This window comes from Trifolium pratense, linkage group LG6 (genome assembly GCF_020283565.1).
Source record: "Trifolium pratense cultivar HEN17-A07 linkage group LG6, ARS_RC_1.1, whole genome shotgun sequence".
Taxonomy (NCBI): Eukaryota; Viridiplantae; Streptophyta; class Magnoliopsida; order Fabales; family Fabaceae; genus Trifolium; species Trifolium pratense.
In genome coordinates this window covers 38,412,907-38,433,755 of record NC_060064.1, presented here as the reverse complement: position 1 = coordinate 38,433,755, position 20,849 = coordinate 38,412,907, and positions in this window count along the sequence as shown.

Genomic DNA, 20,849 nt, shown 5'->3' with positions numbered 1-20,849 from the left:
AATTGGAGAAGTTTGTTATCAAACATATCTAATTATTTTTATCAAATAAACTTATAAACTAGTTCAAATAAACTATAAACTAGCTTATTGAACTTACCAAACTTATATACTTGTAAATATTTAACATTATATATGCTGATTTTCGGTGGCTTCTTCTACATAATTTATATAGAATATATTTTCGTGAAAGTGGTTTGACTGTGGTTTAAGGAACTCGAATTCACTACGGTTATTTTTTTACACATTAACTAAACTTAAATAAAGACTGTTCAATCATGATAGAATAATCATCGATATATAAGTTATAAATTATAATGTGACTTTGCGGAATGCTGCAAATTTTATCCGGCTTAACGAGCTATGGAAACAAATTAAGCCTACATATTCATGTTATATGGCTCGCCGGCGCACTAACAAGATTTTTACTTTTTCTTTCTTTCTTTTCTTTTAACATTATTATTATTATTTAAAAAAGGTGAGGCCTACCGTACCCAAAGTAGGAATAGGCTAGGTCGAGGTAGGCTTTGCCAAGCCTGAATCTGGTCTGTCAAAAAATTGAAGACCTGAGTCTGGCATGTGGCCTATCATAGGCTTAACTTTAGGTCTGAGTCTGACCTTTTGAAAGACTAATGTAAATAATTATATTTATTTTAAATATACTTATGCTTATAAACTAATAATCAATGTTCCTTTTGATATTTAACATTGTATTTTAAAGAATTTGACTATATATGTCATCACATTTTAATTCTAGTTTATAATAATTCATTTATATATGTGAAAACTAATGTAGATTTATAAACTTAAACTATTGAAAAAGTTAATAAAGTTATAATTTAATAAAATTACAAATTTTAATATATATATATATATATATATATATATATATATATATATATATATATATATATATATATATATATATATATATATATATATAAATAATAGTAGTAAAAATATTTTTCATATTAACTTAAAAAGGCTAGCCTAGTAGGCTAAAATGTTTTTTTAATGGCCTTTCGTCTGACCTATTTAACTAAATAGACTTATGCTTATCAAAAAAAAAACTAACTAGACTTATAAAAAAAGTCTTGGTCTCCTCTATTTAAATAAATAGGCAGACCTGGCCTGAGCTTATGTAGGCTATGGCATAGGCCCCTATAGGCCGGCCTGACCTATTCCCACCTATTATACCCATTCATAATTTGATGGTATTTATCCACCAACCAATGAAAACAAACCACATAATTAAGTGGATTTGCATGTGGTACCCACAACTTACTTGTAACAAACTTTTGAATTTGCATATTTCGATTTGCATAAAACATGTTCTTATTGGTTGATGGGTAAATACCCTCAAATCATAAAAAGGGTAGATTAGAAAAAACCTCAAATATGAAATATTAAAGCTTTTGTTTTATATTTAAAAATGTCATTGTGTTGCCACATGTTAACATGCCATTTGCTAGCTATATAAACAAAGACCCACAGTGTGCCACATCAGCAATCATTAGTAATTTGTTTGGTGACTATGAAGAAATAGATGGAAGGACCAAAATTGATGGAAGGACTAAAATTGATATCAGAAACAAACTATATGATTATATATATAGAGGATGTATATTATGAGAATGGTAAAGTTATATGAAAATATGAGAATGAACTACAATCATTAGATTTAAATGAAGAAGTAAGATTAGAACATCATTTAAGTGAGTCATGTGACATTGTCATGTGCCATTTTCATTATTATTGAACTCTTTCTCTCTCTTCCACTATTTGGCACCAATTCTTCTTCTCCCTATCTATTTGTCTTCTATCAGTGACTTCTACCAAAATTTATCGTCACCATATTCACAGTTCCGGCGGCCACCGACCTTTGTTTACTTGCTCAAGTTGTTAGATTGTTCCTCAATATGTTATTAGCTTTTCTTTTCATATTTTAATTTTTACTAAAAATCATGACTTTGTTTTTGTTACAGTATCAACGCCTTAATATGACTTTATATAGAGACATGATTATATTGTTTTTCCCCATTATCTCTACATGTTTATTCTGATACAAGTTTTGTATATTTTAGGTTTTTTTTTTGGCATATTAGGTTTTATTTACATCATAACCAATTTAGGAATAATTTATATGGCCAATGTCAATTTAGGAATAATTTATTTGTTGTGTTTAGTTTTAGGAACAATTTTTATGGAGAAGGATTCAGCCTCGTCATCAAAAGACTTCGATTATGTCGGAGGAGTGGATTCCTCCGTGCGGTAATGAACTCAAACCTGTGATTGGCAAGGTATTTGATACTTAGAAGCATGTGGATACCGGCTTATTTCAAAGATACATTTATGGCTGGAATTATGAGAACAACCTCAAGATCAGAGAGTGAAAACTCATTTTTTGGAAACTATTTGAATAAGAATCTTACTTTAGTAATATTTTGGATGCGATTTGATTCTGCTTTAGAAGCACATGGACATAAAGAACTTCTTGCTGGTAATGATACACTTCATTCTAATCCAGAATTGAAGATGCACATGGATTTAGAGAAGCACGGTAGAGAGGTTTATACATATGAATTTTTTTACATGTTTCAGAAGGAGTTGTGGAGTGCATGTATAGATTGTGGAATTGAAGGAACGAAAAAGAAAGGTGAGAATTTGTTATTTTCTATACTTGATAATGTTGTGGTTAATATGGCACCAAAATGAGCAAACATAGAGAAGTTGTTTATTGTGTTTCTAATAACATTGCACATTGTTCATGCAAAATGTTTGATTCGGAAGGTATACCATGTCGACATATATTCTTTTTGTATTAAAGGGGAGAGGTTTTAGTGAAATTCCAAGTCACTACATTGTAAATAGGTGGACGAAGTTGGCAACAAGTAGACCGGTTTTGATTGTGATGGAAATGTTTTGGAGGCATGTTCTAAATTTGAAAGTGAAAGGACATTAGTTTCAAAAAGCATGAGCACAATTGTTTAAATGCATGCATATGGCTGATACAAATAAAGAGAAATTGCTCCTCATTTACAATGAGGGTTGTAGTATTGAACAAAAAATTGTAGTACACCGGAGACATATCTTTCTATTTTGTAACATTGTCTTAATATTGTGGTACACTGATAAGGTGCACTGATATTATTTCAGTTAGCTAGTGCGTGTATGAATGCAGGCTCACTATCAAAGTCTGTTATATTTTTGGTATACTTTTGTTATAACCTGTGAATCAGTTCTAGTGCTACACTATGTTATATATATAGGGGGTAATTTACAACCAACTAACAACATTAAGGTGTAAATTAATGCGCACCTTTTTTAATAGGACAAAAAAACCCTTATATTTACTTATTTAACACTAGGAAATTTAGGGTTAGTTAGATAAAATTTATTAAATAATGTGCACCCATTTGCTAATTTACACCCAAACAATTATAAATATATACAACCATAATAAACACAAGACAACCTAGAAAATCAAAAAATGACAACTTGAGAAAATACATACAATCCAATTTTATTTAGGTTGCATCGTATTGATGGGTTTATGTAAATTATTTTGAATTGCATCGTATTGAAGTAGAATTGAATTACCTTCATAATGAAATTTATTTTTCCCTAAACTCTGATTGCAATATTTTATTATTGTTTGTTTATGCTTTTATTTATTTTTTCAATTGCTTCAAACTCGTATTGTTAACGTTTTATACAATTAGATAATCTATTTTCCAATGATCATTGTTTATGTGTAATGTTTATTCCAACTTGAAAAAAAATAACTTGTAAAAAAACTGTTTATTTAGGTTGCACATATTTATAATTATGTGGGTGTAAATTAGTAAACGGGTGTCCAACATTTAATAAAAGTTACCTAACTAACCCTCAATTTAAATTTCTAGTGTAAAATAACTAAATGTCAGAGGTTTTTGTCCATAGTGAAAAGGTGCGTATTCCTAATTTACACCTTAAATTTTTAGTTGGTTGTAAATTAGCAACCCATATATATATATATATATATATATATATATATATATATATATATATATATATATATATATATATATATATATATATATATATATATATATATATATATATATATATATTATTAAATATCGAATAAAATGTAAGAACTAAAAATGTTTCCAAGTACATGAACTCTAGTTATAATTGTGAATTGAAATATGTACCCAAAAAAAAATTGTGAATTGAAATATTTAATGTAAATGATTCATTGAGATTTTTCTGTGTTTGGGACTTAATAATTGATAGTTTAGGGAATGCTATTGCCACCATTAATCCTTTAAATATGATTTTGGTCCATGTAATATTCCTCGTTTTAATTTTGGTTCCTGTAAATTTTTTATTTATTTTAGTTCCTACAAAATCTCAAAACTTTTAAAATGGTCTATAAACTAGAGTTTTTGTTGACATGTCAAATTTATGATGATTTTGCAGATGCTTTTTTTTTATCAAGCATGATTTTGCAGATACAATAGGAGTGTAATTTTCTATTTATACAAAAAAGGGAATATTTAGTATAGTGTAATTATAATTCAAGAAATAGGAGTGTATTTTTTTTATTAATAGTTTTTTTTTTTAGCCAAAAAGGAGGAGTAGCAAAGTGCTACTACCTCAAAAATTATATATATAGATAGATAAAAGAGAATAAGGAGAGAGAACTTACAAAAAAGAGGGGGACTAGGCCAAAACCTCCATTAAAAGTTGATAAACTTAAAATTAGGCCTACCTGATTTATTAATAGTGTAATTAATTTACATTGTCAAAATATTCACATAGTCAATCTTTTATAAAATTTTGTGATGGAAACATCATTACTAATACTCTAGAAATGGACGTTTAAAATTAGGGTCATGCCACATTGTCCTTGGGGGATAATGATTAAAAAAAATGAAAATAATAACAAAAGTTTTAAGAAGAAAATATTTGTTTTTAAAATTTCAATGCATAGAATGCACTACTTTCAAAATTATATTACTATTTTCATTCCTTAACCATTGCCCAGGGGCACACTTTTTAACTTTTTCCTTAAAAATATGCCTAGCTGGTACGTGTTACCACTAGTGATTTTTTTTTACTCAAGGACCATTAAGTTAGGTAATACATACAAATACACATGTTAAAGAAGTGAATGTAAAAATTAATTTTTGAAATTTGTGAATTTGAACTTTTCAAACGTTAAATATTTTGCATTATTAAATGCAAAATTTCTATATTAAGATACCTTAACATGTGTCTTTAGAGCACACGTTAACGGATTTGGATTCTCTCATATTTTTTCTCTCATGTTTTCTATCATTTTCTTAATCTAATGGTTGATAAATCACAAAGAGCATAAAAACATTTAAGAAGAGAGGTTAATTTTTTGAATGAATGACTAAGATTACTATAACATGACCAACATGAGAAAAAAATTGGAGAGGATCCAAATCCTATGTTAACATGACCCAAAGAATAATTATAAAACGAATTGAAAACAAATTTTTCTTAAAATAATTCATGACGGTGTTGTTTTTTGGGTTTATACTTAGTCAAAAAGTTAGTTGAGGCAATACGTTGGATGATTGTTTGTCTCATATAATTTATGACGGTGCTGTTTTTTGGTTTATACTTATGGGTTATGTTTGTTGCTTGTATGATTTGTGTATCTTGTAAGTTGTGTTTTTTGACAGAAGGCTTTGCTCTCATTGCGACATGTTTTTGTGCTTTAGTTTGTCTCATTGTATTAATTGAATAAATATTTACGTTTTCAAAAAATGAATCCCCCGCAACTTCGATTTGGAGGGGGTTGGAACTACTTGAAACAATACTTTGGATGATTATTTGTCTCGTACAATTTATGACGGTGTTGTTTTTTGGGTTTATACTTATGGGTTATGTTTGTTGCTTGTATGATGTATGTATCTTGTAAGTTGTGATTTATGACAGAAAACTTTGCACTCAATGCGGCATGTTTTTGTGCTTTAGTTTGTCTTATTGTAGTAATTGAATAAATATTTGCGTTTTCAAAAAATGAAATCCCCCACAATTGCGATTAGGAATGAGTTGGAACAACTTGAAGCAATACGTTGGATGATTGTTTGTCTCGTACAATTTATGACCGTGCTGTTTTTGGGGTTATGTTTGTTGCTTGTATGATGTGTTTATCTTGTAGGTTATGATTTTTGTAATAAGACTTTGCACTCATTGTGGCATGTTTTGTGCTTTAGTTTGTCTCATTGTATTAATTGAATAAATATTTGCGCTTTCAAGAAATGAATCCCACGCAAATGCGATTTGGAGGGGATGGAACAACTTGAAGCAATACGTTTGATGATTTTTTGTCTAATACAAATTATGACGGTGTTGTTTTTTGGGTTTATACTTATGAGTTATGTTTGTTGCTTGTATGATGTGTTTATCTTGTAGGTTGTGATATTTGATAGAAAACTTTCCACTCATTGCGGCATCTTTTATGCTTTGGTTAGTCTTATTTATTAATTTAACAAATATTTGCGTTTTCAAGAAATGAAATCTCACACAACTGTGATTAGAAGGTGGTTGGAAAAACATGAAGCAATACATTGGATGATTGTTTGTCTCGTACAATTTATGAATGTGCTGTTTTGTTTGTTATACTTATGGGTTATGTTTCTTGTGTGTATGATGTGTTTATCTTGTAGGTTTTGATTTTTGACAAAAGCCTTTACAGTCACTGCGGCATGTTTTGTGCTTTTGTTTGTCTTATTGTATTAATTGAAAAAATGTTTGCGTTTTCAAGAAATGAAATCCCCCACAACTGCGATTAGGAATGGGTTGGAACCACTTGATGTTTTTGTGCTTTAGTTTGTCTTATTGTTTTAATTGAATAAATGTTTGCATTTTGAAGAAATGAAATCCCCCACAACTACGATTACGAGAGGGTTGTAATCACAACCTACTATTTATGACGGTGCTGTTTTTTGGGTTTATACCTAGAGTTTAAAGACTACGCACCGTCAGTGTAAATTAATTTCACACTGACAACCAATAAGAATGAAGCATTCTTATTGGTCATGTTTGTTGGTTGTATGATGTGTGTGTGAATCTTGTAGATTGTGGTGATTTTTGACGGAAGACTTCGCTTCACTGCGGCATGTTTTTGTGCTTTAGTTTGCCTTATTGTATTAATGAAATAAATGTTTGCATTTTCAAGAAATGAAATCCCCGCAACTGTTATTAGGAGGGGGTTGGAACCACTTTATGTTAGAACTGACTCTCAAACCAGATTAGATGATTTAGTGGACCAGATACTGATGGTGAAAACAATAAAAAAATTGAAATTTTCATTTTAATTTTAGTAAAATGAATTACTAGTACCATCATAGTCAAAGTGTAACAGAGAAATTATTAATGTCTTTTTAAAATTATTTTATTGACAGCATCTCTAAAATACATTTCATTAAATTTAAACTTTTGAATTATAAATGCATTCATTTAATTATTAGTCAAAATGGGTAATTTAAGAAATATATTTAATTTTTTTTATTAAGAATATATAAATTAAGTATTATCAATTATTTTCTTAATATACATAATTTAATATAAAACTTCTTAAAAAAATTGTAGAATTTATCTTTATTTTTCGATTATACTCTTAATATAATTAAGACAATTTAATTTTATGATATTTTTCAATTTGAGTCTAAATATAAACACTATATAGTCATAAGTTTAAAAAATGAGAAACTTAAACACTTATGTAATAATTAATTATAACACAAAGATTAAGATACAAAATAGAAGAAAGTGAAAAAACTAAATGAAATATAAACTTAAAAGGACCACATGGGTTCTATACAATGTCACCCCTTTTTTCTCTTTTTAATACTTTCAACTAATAATAACGTCATAAAACTTAATTTCAGCTTCACTCATCTCAAGACTGACTACAGTCTTCTTAAGACCAAACGTCCAAGTTTCTCCAATTTCATCATTGATTGGTTATTAATCTTTTTTTTTTCCAGCAAGCCTCAACTTAAAATATTCATTTGTAGAAAAGTGAGCACAAAACTCAGTGATCCTACATGTATTTTTGTGTGTGTACATTAGGATTCAAATCTTCATCTATTTGTGAGATGTGATTTTTTTTTATTGTGTGATATTTTTAAGTGATTGGATAGGAGTTAGCCACACCCTCAATTTTTTTACTTTTTCTCCATTATACATTCTTGAAAGTGCGCAGATTTATAAAAAAATGGTACCAGATAGAACCAATTTTTTTTCTCGGTGTTTGATTAGTAAAGTGGCTATAAATTTTCTCCAACTCTCCCGATCTTTTTGCTCTCTCTCTCTCTCTCCCTCCCGCTCTCTCTCTTTCTCTCTCTCTCTCTCTCACATTTTTCATCAAACGCAGTACTAGATAAAAACATTGTTCAGAAATTTATGCGTTTGTCTGCATTATCCACTATACTCCCTTTTTCTCTTTTTAATACTCTCAACTAAGAGTAACGTCCTAAAACTTAATTCCAACTTCACTCATCTCAAGATTAACTACACTCTTCTTAAGATCAAACATCCACATTTCTCCAATTTCATCATCGATTGGTTATTAACCCTTTTTTTCTTTCTTTCCAGCAAGCCTCAACTTAAAATATTCATTTGCATAAAGGTGAGCACAAAACTCAGTGATCCTGAATGTATTTTTTTGTGTGTACATTTGGATTCAGATCTTCATCTATTTGTGAGATGTGATTTTTTTTTTATTGTATTATATTTTTAGGTGATTGGATAGGAGTTAGCCACACCCTCAATTTTGTTTACTTTTTCCCCATTTTACATTCTTTAAAGTACGAGGATTTATTAAAAAAAAAAAGGGTACCAGATAGAAACAATTTTTTTTTCCGGTGTTTGATTAGTAAAGTGGTTATAAATTTTCTCCAATTCTACCGAAATTTTTGCTCTCTCTCTCTCTCTCATATTTTTCATCAAACACAATACTAGATAAACAATTGTTCAGAAATTTAAGTGTTTCTTCTGTATTATTCACCGTACTCCTTTGCAAGTTAAAAAAAAAATTGGAGTTGAGTTCGTGGTATGCAAAAATGAGATTTAGTTTGATAGTCACTATTACGGGTGTTTTACACTTAAAAAATAAGTGTATTTTCTACAATAGAGTGTCAAAATTTCATAAACTAACAGAAGTCTTTTTATTGGGCCATATTATCAACAAGGTGTTGGATGTTTTGTATAGGTTTTTCATCCTTAGTTAATTTTACTTTTATTCGAATTTGTTTTTTGAGTTGGAATACTCCTTATATTCATGTCTTAATCAAACTTTTATTTCTTCAAAAAAAAAATCATCTTTATGAGTTTTTTTTCTTTTCATCTTTATGAGTTGCCCTCTAGCCCTGCCTATAATTTTCGATTTGTAGTATTGCCTTATTTTCTAGTATATGTTTCTTTTTTTTTTATTTGTTCTGAGTATCTCTAATACTTTGTACTTTTGTCTTTTGACCTATTTTTTATTATAATGTTTGATATAAAAAAAAACTTGTAAGCTTTTTCTTGAAATTTAAATTGATATGTTGTTATGCATTTATTCTTTCGGCTGATGTTATACTTGAAATTGACAAGTTTTTTTTTTTTTAGGGAGCTAAGACTCTTATTATCAAAATGGATCAGTCACCTGAGAGAGTGTTTGAGGACCTAAATGATCCAGAATGTGCTCTTTGTAAGCTAGGAGGAAATATACTTTGTTGTGATTGTTGTCCTTCATCCTTTCACACAAAATGTTTGGGTATACATGTAGGTGCCTTAATCTATGATGCTTTTTAGTTTTTTTTTTTTTTTTTTTTGAGATCATTTTGTTTTCTTTTTATCAATTTCTTTCTTTCTTTTATTAATTCTGATTGTATATATTTTTAAAAAATTAATCTATATGGTCTTCCAGTCAAATATAGGATATGGTAAGTCTTTTTCTATTAATAGCAAATATATTAAACCAATGAGAACGAAGGATTTGGTGAGTTTGTTTTGACATTTTTGTAAAAAGTCGAATTATAGTGTACTTAAAGTTTTAAATTCAATGAGATAAAATTTGAATACATGGATATCTGTATAATAAATTTTCATCATATAAGTCAATTTTTTAGTGTTCAATTGGATCCAAAATGAAAATTCTAATAGTATCAAATTATCTTCTTCTTCTCTCCTTTTGCAGATGCCATCAACTCCAAACTGGTACTGTCATTGGTGCTGTTGTAAATTTTGTGGATCATTTTCAGAAAGGGAAACTACAAATAATCCCAAATATGGATGTCTATTAGTCTCTTGTCGTTCATGCAGGAGAAAATGTATTTCCTCCTCCTCTTTATCATCTCTCATTTTTCTCATCTTATTCAGCTGTTTATCCGTCAATTAATATTATTTGACTATATATAATAGACCAAGATGAGTATCTGAGATTGTACATCACCCTTTAACCACCATAGAGAATCCGGATCCATAAATAATATGTTAACATACAACTTAACATGACAAGTATATATTGTCTCCTCACCTTTGAAGGATGATATGATGTTTACTCTAGTGGGACGAAAGATAGACTAACTAATCTTTACATTTTTTGTAGATCATAAAGCTTGTGTTGATGCCAATAGTGATGAGACAGATCATTTCAATCCTGAATTTATATGTGGAAAAAAATGTCAAGAGGTATGGTATTTATGTTGGGAAAAACCGGCATAGAGAAAATAAATGAACGCAATCAACAACACAAGAATATAACGTGGAAACTCCAAAACCGGAGAAAAACCACGGCCGTTGTCAAAACCGACAACCAGAGAATAAACACTATGTGAAAATTGTTACAACACATAGACTTCACTCTCAATCACCCCATGCCCCAATACACCCACACTCTCCAAAGTAAATATTTGAACTACATCTCAAATACTCTTAAACAAGAGCATAAGAGAAAAGCAAAAAGACACAAATATAAACTTAAAGTGTTTACAAGTGTTATTGCTTGGTGCAATTATAAACAAAGAACTTAGGTCCATTATATAGCTTTGATTTCCTCCTTGCTTCACAATTCTAAGCGATGTGGGACTTTCAATAGCTATTTTTTAACCTCCTTCTTTTTCTTCATTAGCAATGTGGGACTTACATTGCAATCAATCCCAACAATCTCCACCTTGATTGTAATGGTCTTCAATCTTCATTGTCTACACCGACAATCATTATCTTCTGCTTCCATTGTCTATACCGACAATCATTGTCTTCACTGACAATCATAATTCTCATTGTCTATACCGACAAATTAAATTATCATACTCCACCATAAAGAGTATACTCCACTTGGAACTAAACCATCCCAAGAATTTTCTTCACTTGAAACTAAACAATCCCAAGATTTTTCTTCACTTGGAACTAAATCATCCCAAGATTTTTCTTCACTTGGAACCAAGCCATCCCAAGAATTTCATCTCGAAACCTCGCTGAAAATTTATGGTGCAACTTCCATGTTGGCTTTCTCTGGAAGTTCATCAGCCATCGAGATAACCGCGTACCTTGCATCAATGCCAACCAATGCCCGCACGCTATCATCACACACCTTGCATCCATGTCAACCGATGCCCATGTGTCACTTGAACAACTTCAAACATCCATGAAACCACCTTCAGGCCATTGTTAGGCTCCAACAATTCCAGTTTAGTTACATCACCTAGTAAACCTTGTTTCACTAGTCTAACTAAACTCATGTCACTAACAAGTATCCACCCGAAGATCCACAACTTAACCAAAACATGAGAATCACCACTAGTAACAGATGCATAACCAATAATAGTAGAACTATCTAACAAGTATCTACCTACTATCTATGCATCAAAGTTCAAGAAAATACATCGCATTGTGTTAAAAGAAACCCACACCCATACCTTGAACCTTACAAGCTTTCCGTCACCAAGATGAACAACTCCACCTTCAACTAGCTCTAGGGATTCAAAAGTATTTCTTCTTCAAACACATGTGATATAGGAGCTTCCAAAGTCGATGACTCAACACTCCACCGATTCTCAACTTCCACTAGCACCTCCGCATCCTCATAATAAGTTGTTGTTTCAGACGTAACCCGAGTATTCTTATCACCGCCTCTCCAGACTGATGTTGAGTATTATTACCACCGCCTCTCCAGGCTGATGTTGAGTATTATTACCACCGCCTCTCCAGGCTGACCTTGTGTAACCCAGATTGCATCACCACATCCTTGACTTGATTTTCCACAAGCCAAACATCAATTTTCTCTAGCCTAAACTTCACAGCGGAACTCCCTCCTCCTGAATCAAACCAAGAGCTCTGATACCAGTTGTTGGGAAAAACCGGCATAGAGAAAATAAATGAACGCAATCAACAACACAAGAATATAACGTGGAAACTCCAAAACCGGAGAAAAACCACGGCCGTTGTCAAAACCGACAACCAGAGAATAAACACTATGTGAAAATTGTTACAACACATAGACTTCACTCTCAATCACCCCATGCCCCAATACACCCACACTCTCCAAAGTAAATATTTGAACTACATCTCAAATACTCTTAAACAAAAGCATAAGAGAAAAGCAAAAAGACACAAATATAAACTTAAAGTGTTTACAAGTGTTATTGCTTGGTGCAATTATAAACAAAGAACTTAGGTCCATTATATAGCTTTGATTTCCTCCTTGCTTCACAATTCTAAGCGATGTGGGACTTTCAATAGCTATTTTTTAACCTCCTTCTTTTTCTTCATTAGCAATGTGGGACTTACATTGCAATCAATCCCAACAATTTATTCATATTTTAAAATCTTGAATATTGTTCTAAATTTTGTTAGAGTGATGCAAAGATTGTTAAGTTGAGTATCTATATATGCTATTTTTTTTTCTTCATGTGGATAACTTTAAAATAAACTTTTAATTAGCTTAGAGTTTGGTTGGACATCCGTACGGTATAGATAAAATTATTTAAAATTTAAATTAATTTTAGTATCAAGGTCCAAACAAATCCAGAGCATCAAAGTATAGAGGATCTTCGTTATCTTACCTCTTACCTCTTACCTCTTATCTAAATTAATTTAGAATGATATGCATGCACAGCTAAAGCACTAGATCTTTTTTAATTGTAAAATCTTTGTTTATCTAGATTTGTTCTATGTAAAAAAAATTATATATGTAAAAAATGTCTTGTATATATGAGATTAAATTTATTCCCATTATAGTTCAAAAATTTGAGACATGCAAGAATCTTTACATCACAAGGCAAATAAAGCTATAATTTAGGTATACACATTCAACCTCATGATACAATTCAAACATTTTTTTAGATTAGAAAATATTGATTAAGAGATTACAAAAGGGTACTATAAATATCTAACCTAGCCAATGCTTAAGTTAATAATGTACATTAATATTGATGAATTCCTTTTGCCTCGCTAGAAGACCTTTACTTTTAATACCACGATTGAAGTCTATATTCTTGTTTATATAATTTTTCAATCATTAATATATTTTTTTTCATCATTGAAGTAATAACTAATAGTTAAAATTTGTGTTTTCAGATATATGAGAGACTTGAAATGCTTTTAAGTGAAAATCATCAAATAGGAGATGATTTTAATTGCAATTTTTTGAATATATCACATGATAATGGCTCAAGTGCTTCAAAGTTGGATGTTGCAATATCACTCATGGAGGAGTCTTTTGGACAACCTTATATAACTCGCAGAGGTCGAAATATTTATTTCATCCCGAGCATTCTATATAGCCAGTGGTATGGTCATTTTTTCTTCTTTTATATAACTATGTTATTGATGCGGAGTATTCGCCTATTTTTCAAAATATAATTATCATATTATAGATATTTTTATTGGTATTTAAATTTGTATTCTAATTATCTTGTTAGGTCTAATTCTCCATATGTTAGTTTCGATGGATTTTTCACCGTAACTCTAGAGAAAGGGGGCGAGATTATTAGTGTTGCGACCATGAGGTACTAAATGTATTTTAAAATTTTATAATCTCTTATAAATAATCATGCAAAATATAGAGTTATTGATGGAATAGAGGGAAATGTGTGTACTTATGAAGTTTATTAATTGGTGAAATAGGGTTCATGAAAATGGAATGGCAGAGATGCCATACATTGCAACACGCAATGACTATAGACAGCAAGGAATGTGTCGTAGATTGTTTAGCGCTATTGAATCGGTAAATTCATAATTAAAATTATTAATTTGTTTATGTTTTATATATATGCATGTATAATTTTTTTTTACTCTAAGCTATTTCAATATTGACATGTTGATTATTTAAATGTATATATATTAGGCATTGAGCTTTTTAAATGTGGAGACATTAATACTTCCGTCTATAAACGAAGTCGCAAAGACATGGGTTACACATTTTGCATTTGAGCCCATGGATGAGGCCGTGAAAGTATTAATAAAAGAAAGAATGGTTCCTTTCACGGGTGTCACTATGTTGCATAAGAAGATTCCAAAGCATACCCTTTCAGATGAAAATTTGAGTTTTATTGAAGGTAAGTGTCTTTTGATAGTTAATTTTAATTCAATTTTAATAGAATTTATTTTCTAAATAATGTAATTTATTGCAGTTTTTAATACCCTCAAAAATAAAAAAGTAGATGAAGAGAAACAAGCTGATCACAAGATTACTGAAAAGAACATTCGTGGTGGAAGTTCTTCCCGCCGCCGCGGTAGGCCACGAAAATCTACTCAGAAATGATAAAGGGATCTTTGGGTGTGTTGCTTTATCCTAATCAGCACCCAATTGTAAACAAAATGAGTTGATTCTGCTTCCTGTGTGGATCTGTTGCACAAGTTTCTTTGAGTTAGTCTCGTCGTTTTTATTGTTATAGTAAAATTGTATTTTGTTGGTGGAAGAACAGTTATGTTTATTTAATGTCCCTGTTTTATTACTTTGTTAGACAAGTACTAGTATCAATTTTATCCTCATTAGTTCTGTTTTCGTTTTCTTTTTTAATTTTCCCTTTTTTGCCATTGCCACATTGGGTATATATAAAAGGGAAATTTTCATATGTAGATTCAATTGAACAATATTTACATTAAAAAGAAGAATATGCAGTTGATGTATTTGTTCTCTAATCTTTCATGAATGACCAAGACTAAGGCCATTGAAGGATTACTTGTTACGTTAAATTAGTTTGAATTTCATGTTAAAAACTAGTTCAAAGGAGCAGAAAACCTGAGCAATGTGAGACTACAATACAAGTAACTCCAACACACATCCTCACGTTTAACGTGGATCTTGAGTCTAATTTCTACATTGCAATCTTTAATATGACCCTGCAGATATCATGTTAATTTCTGCATTGCATCACACCAGATAATTCATATTCAAATTCGATATTTTTAAATACAAACTAAAATAATAAAAAAAAAAAAATTGGTACTTGTTAATTAATTCTTGTGGATACAATAATGTTTTATACTACTTTTGCAATAGAGTACACTTGTTCTAAATGTGTTTTTAACGCAACAAACACTCGAGGTGGAATTTGACTTCATTGTTATGAATTTAGGTTACACCCTTAGTGTTCCTTGTTGCTACAAGACACCAAATCAAGTACTCTCTCTCACAAAATTAGCTGATTTTGGTGGTCTTCCTCGCTTCTTAGCCTGGACAGGCACAACTTCATCAACAGGTTTCTTGTTCCTTTTGTCAGATCGTTGGAAGGAAAATGCTACCGGTGTCTTCTTAGTGAAGAAACAGTAGAAAATAAGTACTAAATAGTGAGAAAGAAGACTAAACAAAAAAAACAAAAAAGAACTTGATGTTGTGTAGATTTTCTTTATCTATGTAAAAGAATGTCTTGTACATATGATATTAAATTTCATTCCCAAATCGTTTTTTAAAATTTGAGAGATGTATTAATCTTATATCACAAGGGAAATAAAGCTATGATTTAGGTCATACATACTCTCACACTACTAAAAATACGATTTAGCTCTAATTTCTTGTCTATTTAATGTTTGTTTTCTGTTCAAGAGCTCTTCATTGTTTCGCTTTATGATAAATAAATGTTTTTGTAGTTATTACAACATAATTCTATATGTCTTCTAATTGTGTTTTTTTTTTATACTAAAAATATGTATATTCATTCATTCAAATTGAAAATACACCGATCATTACAAATTCAAGATTGCTAAAAACTGAAAAAGGTGAATCTACAAACAATCTTGCAGCACCTAGGTTAATAGCATACAACGGCATCATGAAAGTGGCTACAAATATGACAAAATAAAAGTAACAGGAATCTTCATACTCTCGGATCTGCAACGTTAACGTCCAAGTCTTCATCAGATCTGTAATGAGTTGAGGTAGATATGTCAATTTGAATCAACGAAACACCGTACTAAAATGAAAAACCAACAAACGCCGCACAAGAGGACGATAAACACAACGCCGCACAAGACGACCACAAACTTAAAAAACAAAAAATGAAGAAGCAAATCTATATGAATAATCACTTATTTAAATGAAAAGAAAAGCAAAAACAATTTAGAGGGGTGATTTTGTGTCAAAAATTAACCCTAAAATCACCCTTCTGTTGGTGGATGAACAAAAGAAAAAACTAGGGTTATGGGGAAATGGCGGCTGTGCAAGTGAGAGGTGATTGTTTTAGAAGTTGTAGAATGTTAAAATACTTTATTTAGATGTGTTTGGAAACTGATTGTGTGAAATGCATTTTACTTTTACCTATAGTTTTTTTTCCTCACTATTTAGTACATATTTTGTTACGGTTTCCTCACTTAGACCACACTTGTTCTGGTTACCTTCCCACAATCTGGCAAAAAGGACCAAGAAGTCTGTTGATAAACTTGTGTTTGTCCAGACCACAAAAAACAGCTAATTCTGATGAGAGAATACTTGATTTGGTGGAGTGTAGAATAACAAGGAACCCTCATAGTGGAACTAGACTTCATTTTTGTTATGAATTTACTTCATAGTTTTTGGAACAAGTATAAGTAAAATGAACTACTTCTATTTTATTTTATTTTATTTTATTGATAGCATGTCTAAAATATCTTTTATTAAATATAAAGGGTAATTTAAATATACTTAATTTTTTATTGAAATTATATAAATTAAGTATTATCAACTATTTTCTTAATATGCGTAATTTATTATACAATTCCCTTGAAAAGAGAATGTAAGAAATATTTTCAAACTATATAAACTTGAAAATATGTATTGTATTACTGGTTATTATAATAATTACTGTTCAAAAATTGATTAATATTGTTGAAATTGTTTCAATGGTTGTGCAATGAATGTGGTTGTATGTACATGGTTCAATTTCCACGTTTTTGTGACCTTCCGTTGTTGGAAAATGCACCTGCCAACAGGTTAATGGGAAAAATCTTATTATTGTTGAACGTTGATAGTAACGAAGGTTTTGGTTAAACCGGAATAGACCCATTAAGAGATGTTTCTCTTCACCAAGTGGTGTTAATCTCTTTATAAACACATAAATTTGGGAAGGAGTAAGGACATGTGAAATTGGAAATAATCCAACCAATTTCTCTCTCATTTACATTATTTTAAATCATCATTCACTTAATTAACGCATAAGTCAATTGTAGGAATTATGTTTTTGTGGAATATCATTAAAGATAGACTTGTTGTGTTAGTGCAAATCACATCATCATATTCAAAGTATCCTGAAGAGGATTTACTCTTTTTCCCAATTGCATCCAATATACATTAATTGATGTATATATATACATGCTTTGAATCTTCAAGGCAGTCGTCATCAACATCTTCTTATAGAAAATCTCCAACAAAGAATTGGTACAATTTATCTTTATTTTCCAATTATACTTTTAATATAATTAAGAGAAATTAATTTTATGATATTTTTGTATTTGAGTATATATAGTTTAAGTTTAAAAATGAGAAAAAAAAAATTATTATAAAAAAGAGTAATTTTTACGTAACAATTAAGGATAAATATAAAGTCACATTAATTGAGGGAAGACCAAATCCTCGAACCTTGTATTTCACCAAACCATGGGGCAAATTAAATCATTGTATAAAAAGATGTTCAAAGATACACTATCAAAAAGACAAAAATAACCTTACACATTTTTATATATTTTATTTCAATTTTCTCTTTCCACTCTCTCGTACCTCTCTATATCTTCTACCTCATCTCTCTTTCTATCTCGCATATTTTTCTTCTCTATCCATCTCTTGATAATATCTCTCTCTCACTCTCTCATATAACCTTCATTAAAGACAAGCTAGATAAAAATAATAATTTTCAATAATTTTAGTGTTTTTTTTTAAATCAACCAATAATTTAAGTGTTAATAATTTCTTGTGGTATAGTTGTCATTTAGTTTTTCATCAAAATAGTTTAGATATAAAAGTATGTGCCTTGATCTATAATATTTTTTAGTTAATTTTCATTTGCTGGTTCTCTATTTAAGAGATTATTCTTTTATTTATTTATCTTTATTTTTTGACATAATTTGTTTATCTACTTTTTTCCTCATTATATATATTTGTTAAGAATTAATCATATGGTTATCTAGTCAAATATTAACAACATAGAATTGGACCCAACCAAGTTTAAAAGAGAGCTGCTTATCAGTATGACGGGGTGCACTTAGTATTTTTATTTCAGGCTTTTTATTTTCGTCCAAGAGGCCCATGGCCCATAACAGTTGAAAACCCTAGCTATATAATTTTAATGTTGATGCTTCAATGAGATATTAAAAATCTTGTGCAGTTTCATGTTCCTTCTTCTTTAACAACCTTAATTTTATGTTAGCTAGTATTGCGGTCTATCATATGATGCTTTCATCTTCAATTCTAATGGAACTGAAATCCCTACCTCTAAAGACCTATAAGATGCTATCCAAGGTGTTCATGAACACATTGATGATGCACTCCAATCTACCAACAATCATATGGATGAACGTTTTCATCTAGCTAAGCAAAATCTGAAAAATCATCTGGGGGGATGCACACCAAAATGGATAACCAACAACAGACCCAAGAAGCTAGAATCACCTCATTGTCCACTCAAATCTCAGATCTGATGCAACTGTTGGTTCTACAGCAACAACACACATTTGGATCTTCATCAGGTATAACATAAAACCCCTTTTTTCTCTGGTTATGAAAAAAATTGTTTCCTCCTTCATTCCCACCACCCCTATTTTGACCCATTTTGTTATAAACCCTAGCTACACTCCCGCTATCTCACACCCCTTAACTTCAAACCCAATACAACTTCTTGTTTTCACCAAATCTTTAACCTCTATCTCAACAAGATTATTATTTTATAAAAAAAGAATCATAAAAAAATGTTTTAAATTTTTTTTTCAATTCATTTTATAATAATAATTATTATTATTATTATTATTATTATTATTATTATTATTATTATTATTATATTTGAAAATAATGTTTTTCTTTTCTTGGAAAAACAAACATTTTAGGTCATTTTTGAGCTGATAGACATTTTTTTAAGCATTTTATGTCATTTTGCATGTTCAAACCACTGTCAAATGATATAATTGTATCCACAGATGACAGTTTAATGCTAGGATGACAAACACACTCTCTATCAAGAAAATAAATTTTCCACCTTCTCTATCGTTAAATGTGTCCAAAGGCACAACTTGATTCTTAGAAGGAATGTAACCCCGACCATATCTTACATAGCAGTCGTTTCCAAATCTTTGACAAAGAATATTTGTGTTCTCTCTCAATGATTTGGAAACGACTGCTATGTACGATATGGTGGGGGTTAAATTCCTTCTAAGAATCAAGCTACTTTGACCACATTTAACGATAGAGAAGTGAAAAATTTGTTTTCATGATAAAGAATCGTGCTTGTCATCCTAGCATCAAGCTGTCATTTGTGGATACTATTATATCATATTTGACAGTGATTTGAACCTGCAAAATGACCTAAAATGCTTACAAAAAATGTCTATCAGCTCAAAAATAACCTAAAATGTTTTTTTTTCCAATAAAAGAAAAACGTTATTTTCAAATATATATATATATATATATAAAATGAATTGAAAAATATTTAAAACATTTTTTATGATTTTTTTTATAAAATAATAATCTTAGTCGATAAGTTAATTGTAGCAATATATTGGATGAGTAGTGTTTATGACCGTGCTATTTTTTGGGTTAATAGATACTTATGGCCTACATTTGTTGGTTGTGTGATGTGCATATCATGCAATACAGGTTGTGTGATTTTTGCCTGAAGTCTTTGCATTACTTTGTGACTTGATTTGTGATTTACTTTGTCTTATTGTATTAATTCAATAATAGTTGCTTTTCGAAGAAAATAAAAACGATATTTTCAAAACAAAAAATAAAATAAAAAAGATAAGAGAATTAAAAAAACAATATGAATAAAATGAATTGAAAAAATATTTAAAATATTTTTTGACAATTCTTTTTTTATAAAATAATTATCTTAGTCAAAAACTTAACTGTAGTAATATTTTTTTGACAATTCTTTTGTGACAGTGTTGTTTGTAACAGTAATATATTTAAAATATTTCTTGTCCCTCTCTTTCGATCTTGCATATTTTTCTTTTATCTTCATCTCTCCCATCTCTTTATCATCTCTCTCTCTAAACTTTTTCTTCAAAAACAGATGAAAAAATGTTCAGTAATTTAAGTCCTTGTTTTGTATTATCTAGTATATACTTCTTTACTATTCAAACAGATCTTTAGAGTTGTGCTTTGATTATTAAAATAATTGTATTTTTTATAATAGAGTGTCAGAATTTTATCAATCAAA